At 44.8% G+C, this 8,067-nt stretch overlaps 1 non-coding gene across 1 annotated transcript; it reads left to right on the forward strand.

Annotated features, from left to right (window-relative positions):
- Nucleotides 1-2,746: 2,746 nt before the first annotated feature.
- Nucleotides 2,747-2,818, forward strand: TRNAW-CCA. Its single transcript has one exon. It is a non-coding gene; the product is annotated as a tRNA-Trp (tRNA).
- Nucleotides 2,819-8,067: the final 5,249 nt, after the last annotated feature.

The following is an 8,067-nucleotide window of genomic DNA, read 5'->3' on the forward strand; positions in this document are numbered from 1 at the left end:
TAAATAACTTGCTCTTCAATCCGGGTCTCAGGATCCACTCTGGGTGGAAGCTAAATGAAGACAAGGGGCAGCTGGGGAAGGAGAGGGCAGCACAGGAGGGGGACTTGTGCCCTGTGGGTTGCAGGTCCAGATTCCCAGATCGGAGGGTTACAGATAAACTGGAAATCTGGATTCCTAATATGAAATCCTTTCATGTTTATTTTTTGAGGGGTGGGTAGGAGAGGGATCACAAAATACACCCTCCTGGTCAAACCAGATGCATTAAGATTAGCCTGTGGTAAGGTCATCTCTGGCCTAAGATTGGAAGGAGAAGAGGGAGTGGTGAGCTGGCATTTTTCAGGATGACAACATGTACACGACGGGACAGCACAGAGTGATCCAGGGCCAGGCTGATTTTTCATGGTAGGGCGCTGAGACCTCCAGTACGAAATGAAGGAACCCTGGCTCTTTTGGCCAAGAAAGGCCGAAGTGACAGAGAGAACTCCCTTTGTCCTTTTCATATGACACCCCTGGTGCCACCTTCTTCACCTGCACCATCAGGGCCTCCACACCCCTGATGCCCTCTAGTCCTCAGACAAATTGAGTTCAACTCCCCAAATTGGATGGTAGAAAGAATTAGGGAGCTCAAGGAATTGGAGGTGAGTGTCCCCTCTTTAAAAGTACAGAGAACAGTCTTTAAAACACTGGAATGTCTAACCTATGAAAATGTGGCTGTTTGTCCAGAGATCTGGAGTTTCCACATGATATATCTCAGTTTTTGAAACACAAAGGCAGAACTGGAAATCACAGCATCCAATTGCTGCTCTGATCAAAAGTAGTCACTTGGTCTCTTACACTCCTCCAGTCATGGGGGGCTCACTACCTGAAACATCAATCCATTCTAGACGCTTTTGGAATGCCTTCCATTATATGCTGAAATCTACCTTTCTGGAACTCATCCCCATTGGCCAGATTCTGCTTTGTGTAACTATACACTTAAAATAGCAAAATTCAGCAGACAGGGAAGGAAACCAACCAGAAGGGTGTATCACAATCTCCAGAGTGGAGAGGGTGTCAGCAGTGAAAATGGTTTGAAAACACACAGGTGCTTGTTGTGATATTTAAAGTCAAGAAATGAAAAACAATATTTTCCATGATACAAATAAGAGCCTGATAGTACCCAGAATATATAAGATTTTTATATTCATCAAAAGGGAACATGGTGCTTGATAAGACTGAAGACCTTTGATTTGTTTCAGGTTCTCTTTCTGACATCTGAAGGCAGCTGTCATCCTTGACTCTCAGCCCCCTCCCCTTTGCGGCAATTACCCTCAGTTTCTGCAAACACTTCTTCTGACCCAGATCATGGCTCCCTCCCAACTTAAGCCACTTCTCAATTCAGCTCATCGTGTTCTTTTCAAACTGGGCATATGCACCTGGGAAGGTAACTGGAGATAAGATAGGGATTAGGTGAAACGTCAGGAAAAATGTTATTTTAAACAACTATTTTTAATGCTAAAACAAAGACTTTATTGTCAAGCAGATTACAACATCAGAATGCATCTTTTTTAGTAGTTCAAGAAACTTCAAAGATGTCCCTTGTGCCTTCTTCCTTCCTAGCTTTGTTTCTACATGGCCGTCCTTCTGAGTACTAGAGACAGTCTGTGTCTCTTTTTTATAAAAAGGACACTAATCCTAAGGGATCAGAGTGCCATTCTTATTTAAAATTTTATTATTGGAGTATAGTTGCTTTACAATGTTTCTTAATTTCTGCTGTGCAGCAACATGAATCAGCCATAAGTATACATATATACACTCTTTTTTTTTAGATTTCCTTCCCATTTAAGTCACCATAGAGCACCAAGTAGAGCTCTCTGTGCTATAGAGTAGGTTCTCTGTAGTTATCTATTTTATATATAGTAGTGTGTATATGGGAAGTGGGCTTCCCTGGTAGCTCAGCTGGTAAAGAATCTGCCTGCAATGCAGAAGACCCTGGTTCAATCCCTGGGTTAAGAAGATTCCCTGGAGAAAGGATAGGCTACCCACTCCAGTATTCTTGGGCTTCCCTGGTGGCTCAGACAGTAAAGAATCTGCCTGAAATGTGGGAGACCTGGGTTCAGTCCCTGGGTTGGGAAAGAGCTCCTGGAGGAGAGCATGGTAACCCACTCCAGTATTCTTGCCTGGAGAATCCCATGGACAGAGGAGCGTGGTGGGCTACAGTCCAGGATCGCAAAGAGTCAGACACAACTGAGCAACTAATCAGAGCCCAGTTCTGTGTGTAAATGTCAATCCCAATCTCCCAATTCATCCCAACCCTGTTGCCCACCCCCCACCCCCACCCCGCTTGGTGACCATAAGTTTGTTCTCTGTATCTGCGATTCTATTTCTGCTTTTTTCAAAATTATATTTATTTATTTGGCTGCATCAGGTCTTAGTCGGGGCAAGCAGGATCTTCACTGCAGCACTTGGGCTTCTCTAGGCACACAAGCTTCTCTCTAGTTGTGGCACAAGGGCTCAGTTGTCCCCTGGCACATGGGATCTCAGTTCCCTGACTGAGGATCAAACACACATCCCCTGCATTGGAAGGTGGATTCTTAACCATTGGACCACTAGGAAAGTCCTTCTATTGCTGTTTTGCAAGTAAGTTCATCTGTACCATTTTTCTAAACTCCACATATAAGTGATGTTAAATGGTATTTGTTTTTCTCTTTCTGACTTACTTCATTCTGTTTTACAACCTCTATGACCTCATTTAACCTTAATTGCTTCCCTGGTGGCTCAGAGGTTAAAGTGTCTGCCTCCAATGCAGGAGACCCAGGTTCGATCCCTGGGTCGGGAAGATCCCCTGGAGAAGGAAATGGTAACCCACTTCAGTATTCTTGCCTGGAGAATCCCATGGACGGAGAAGCTGGGTGGGCTACAGTCTACGGGGTCGCAAAGAGTCTGACACAACTGAGCAACTGCCCCACCACCACCTCCTTATAGGCAGGCTTCCCAGGTGGTGCTAGTGGTAAAGAAACCTGCCGGCCAATGCTAGAGATGCAGGTTCAATCCCTGGGTTGGGAAGATCCCCTGGAAGAGGGCATGGCAACCCACTCCACTATTCTTGCCTGGAGAATCCCATGGACAGAGGAGCCTGGTGGGCTACAGTCCATGGGATTGCAAAGAGTCAGATACAACTGAAGCTACTTAGCACACACATACCTCCTTATAGACTATCTCCAAATACAACCACTCTGGGATTATAGATCTCACACAGGAATTGGGGTGATGGCGGTGATGGCACAATTCAGTTTCGTTCATAGCAGCCCTGCCGGCACTGGTTTCTTTAAGGAAATGCCCTTATATCATGGAGATTATGAGTTTAAGTTCTATTGCCCTTATTGGTATTTCAGTTGGCAAGTCTGAGAGGCTCTGGGCCCTCAATGTGTCCATTGACAGGGTGATGCCCAAAGGAGGAGCCCTCTGGAGGGGGCTATTACCTCCCCAATACAGGACATATGTGGGGTGCCTCACCCAACTCCCCTTTATTACTAGCCAAAATTTAGTCAGGTTAGACCCAGCCTTGGAGTATGCAGAGGGGACAGGTTAGAGTTTGGGAATCTTGAAAGCAAAGCCAATAGAAATCACTGCCCATCCCAAATATGGAGTTTCTGACCTATGACTGCTTCCCTCCATCCCCAGGCTACAGATGGAGGCAGATCAGCTCATTTTTGTTTGGACCTCAAAATATTACATTTTCTTTCAAAACCTTCTATAATCCAAACAGCATGTGGTGACTTCTACAGTGACAATATGTTCATTTATTCATTAATTCAACAAATATTTATTGAGTCTCTACCATATGCCAGGAACAGTGTTTGGCAAATAGTGATCCCCAAGGACCTACTTGAATGACTAACTCAAATCCAATGTATTATTAGCAAACTCACTGTTGGGGTGGGGGGTGCGTGTGTGTGCGTGTGTGTGTGTAGAGCTGATTCCCTTAAGTAGGCCAAAGGATGAGCTGTCTTATTTATATTTTTCCTCTGTTGAATAAAGCTATTTCCTAAGAGTTTGAGAATACTCATAAATTCTCACCTGAATCCAAATTAATGAAGTATAATGAGTGATGAACTTCAGACAGTCCATACTAGTTTGACTTCCACAATAACAGGAAACCTTTGAACTCAACAGCCCAGTCTACCCTTTTTTTTTTTTTTTTTTCCTTTCTCCCAACCATCCCAAGCAAAGTGCTCAGGGGGTTTATGTTCAGCTCTCAACAATGAAGATCCAGCACTCATCAGCTCAATTAATCATTCCTTTTTCCCAAAAGTAATTCACCCAGCTCAATAGTTCTTCCCAGGTGGTGCTGGTGGTAAAGAAACCACCTGCTAATGTAGGAAATGTGACAGATATGGGTTCAGTCCCTGGGTTGGGAAGATCCTCTGGAGGAGGGCATAGCAACCCACTCCAGCATTCTTGCCTGGAAAATCCCATGGACCAAAGAGCCTGGTGGGCTACAGTCCAAAGGGTCGCAAAGAGTTGGACATGACTGAAGCGACTTAGCACAAAGCACACACAATAGTTCTTAACCCTCAGTTCAGTCACTCAGTCATGTCTGACTCTTTGCGATCCAATGAACTACAGCACGCCAGGCTTCCCTGTCCATCACCAACTCCCAGAGCTTACTCAAACTCATGTCCATTGAGTCGGTGATGCCATCTAACCATTTCATCCTCTGTCATCCCCTTCTCCTCCCACCTTCGATCTTTCCCAGCATCAGGGTATTTTCCAATGAGTCAATTCTTCACATCAGGTGGCCAAAGTACTGGAGTTCCAGCTTTAGCAATCAGTCCTTCCACTGAATCTTAAAATCATCCCAGGAATTTTTAAAAAACAATGCTAGGACTTCTCTGATGGTACAGTGGTTAAGAACCCACCTTGCACCATGGGTTCAATTTCTGTCCAAGGAACTAAGATCCCACATGTTGGGAGCAAGTAAGTCCACATACAGCAACTAGAGAGTTCGTGCACCGCAATGAAAGATCCTGCATGATACAATGAAGATCCTGTATGCCACAACTAAGACCCAATGCAGCCAAATAAAGAAAAACTTTAAAAATATATAATGCCCAGGTGTCAAACCAAGAGACTATGTATGATTCAGTTGGTCTGGAGTGTGGTGTAGGTATTAGACTTTTTTTTTTTTTTTTCCCAAAAAAAAACCTTCCCAAGTAATTCTAAAGCATAGTCATGGTGGGGAAGCACTGATACTCGTTTCCCCAAGACAGCTGCAAGACTTCTCCAAGAACCAACCTGGGTAACAGGCCTTACCTTGGTGCTGATGCCAACTTAGTGTTGTTGTTGGTGGTGGTGGTGGTCACTTGCTAAATCATATCTGACTCTTTGTGACCTCATGGACTGCAGCACACCAGGCTCCAGAGCTTTGCTAGATGCTGAAAAGAGTAGTCACTTAAGCACTGAGCTTCGTTCATACCATTTATACAATGGGCTCGCTCCCTCTCCAGGTAGCAACCTGTGTTGACCTACATAAAGTGGGATGACTCCAATGGTAGGACATAAAGCAGGAGAGCAAGGGCTGCTTTGGGTCAGGACAGTTTTCAGAGGAGCCATCCAATTGCACAACATCTCCACCCACTTCTTCCTTTATTGAAAGTGAAAGTGGCTCAGTCGCATGGGACTCTGCCAACACGTGTCTGATCCCATGTACTATACAGTTCATGGAATTATCCAGGGCAGAATAGTGGAGTGAGTAGCCTTTCCCTTCTCCAGGGGATCTTCCCAACCCAGAGATCAAACCCAGGTCTCCCGCATTGCAGATGGATTCTTTACCAACTGAGCTATGAATAGGAGAGAGTATTAAGATGCATTGCAAAGATGTCTCCTAAACTGAGGTGAGTAATAAGAAAGTACGGTCTGCCAGTCTTAACTGCAGGCACCAGGGCATCTTAGGCCAAAACATAGCAACCGCCATTTTCTCATACTGTTGGTGTCTTGGTGGCAAAGAGCAGAAACCCACATTTGCACAAGCAATAAAAAGGAGACTATTTTTTGGAGACACCTCTCAAAACGCAAGGAGAGACCATGAAACTGGGCCTCATAGAGGACAAGAACAAGGGCCCCATAACCAGAGTCTCTCTCAAGCCTCATTGCCGGGAACCGCTTTTCTCTGGATCTTCCTCATCTTTCTTTCTCTGTAAACTGGCTTCTCTATGAAATGCACATAGCCAGCACTCCTTAACATTTATGCTTTTGCAATTCAAGCAACAAGAAGAAACTCACTAGCATCTGCAAATGCTGGTTCCAAATGCTTGACAGTTGGGGGAGAATATGACTGGCTAAGCTTAGTCAAGTGACCACTCCTGGTCCAATCAGCTACATGCAGGGGTGGGATCTTGAGGTTTAAATATGGCTGTACGGTGAAGAAAGGATGGTCTCAGAGAAAGGAGATGAGCTGGAGATACTCTGCAGCTGGTGTCTTTTGCAATCACAGGGTGATTTCAGTGACAGTCTTATAAATGACCAGAGCTAATCTGAGAGTGTATTGGTCTCACTCCTAAAACCAGAAGTCACCATCCAGCCAACTTCAGGGCTCGAAAGCCAGGTGGGGGGTCTCTCCCCGGGTGCCCTGCCTTCCTGCCTCACCTTTTACACAGTTCTAAGGAACGCTTGGCACAAACACTCTCCAACCTAATTACCAGCCGGAATTAATCAAAGGTATTCCCAACTGCATGAGTGATGCTAGCCAGGAATGTCTCCGAGTTGAAATTCTTAAAATACTTTTGTTTATGAGGAAGTTTTACATGTTAACTTTTTCCAAAAGCCAGTGAGAGGAGCAGTCCCCACAGACATCTGAGAGTACTTTGGCTGTCTTAATTCGCTCATGATGTTTCATTAATATCAATTTTCTCCCTGCATCATAGCCTGGCAGGTTTTTTCACAAGTGTTTTATTCTCCCCATCTCTTCGTTTGTTGTAGTTGTTGCCGCTGGGTCTGTTTGTTTGCTTGCTTAACGTCTCTGGAATTCTTTCTTCATCTTCTAAGAAATCCTCTCACATCTTCTCCATAATGCACACATCTTTTGACTCTAACATCTCCATTTCAAACATGAAAGACAGCACAGACCTCACAGAATTTTTTTTTCCCCACTTGAAAGTGACAAGAAGGAGTGTGAAGGGAAAATAATCTAGAGAAACATTTAATCCTGTTTCTTTTTAAAATATTTATTTTTATTTGACTGTGCTGGATCTTAGTTACGGCATGTGGGATCTTCGATCTTCATCACAGCAAGTGGGATCTTTTGTTGCAGCATGCAAACTCTTAGTTGCAGGATGTGGGATTTAGTTCCCTGACCAGGAATCAAATACAGCACCCGCCCCGCCCCGCATTTGGAGCATCCAGCCTTACCCACTAGACCACCAGGGAAGTGCCTAATCCTTTTTTTTAATCCTGCTCTTGAGATTGGCAGTGGAGAAATTCCATCTTCTTCCCTGTCCGTTTTCTGGAGTATCAACTGAGCACTGTCTTAATTGGTCTTCTCAACAACTGGAGACAGAGAGCTAGTGAGAAAATTCTGAATCCACCACCACCAACTCTACCACTATGGTCAGAAGTTGATTGGAAATCATTTCTGTCTGGCTAGTTTCCTGCTTTCTCACCCCCCTGTGACAGTCATTGGCTTATTTGCTCTTAGTTCCATTCACTGCCATTCCCTTGCTCTCTATCCCCAAGCTGCCTTGCCATCTGGCTTCTGGGTAGGTCCTAACCAATGGAAGGTCCTGGCAGAATACCAGAGGATAGAAGGAGGATAAAAGTCAGGGTGTTTCTCCTTATCTGTCCTTTCTTCCAGTGGCATCTAAGACAGAACCTAAGTCTTGTCCATAGCTCCAGCTCCCACTGGGGCACCCTAACCATGGGTCTAGCTCCCTCTGGACAACCCTGAACCTTGATTTTAGTTGTACCACATCCTCCTGCTGTCCCTCCAGCCTTAGAGGTGGTCACAGATTCCTGCAGTAGCTAATTTCTAGGTTGTATCATTGTCCCTTGTTTGGCTTCCCAGATCTTCCATGGCCTGTGTAATCAGTC

The sequence above is a fragment of the Bubalus bubalis genome, chromosome 18, assembly GCF_019923935.1.
Source record: "Bubalus bubalis isolate 160015118507 breed Murrah chromosome 18, NDDB_SH_1, whole genome shotgun sequence".
In the NCBI taxonomy this organism is placed as follows: Eukaryota; Metazoa; Chordata; class Mammalia; order Artiodactyla; family Bovidae; genus Bubalus; species Bubalus bubalis.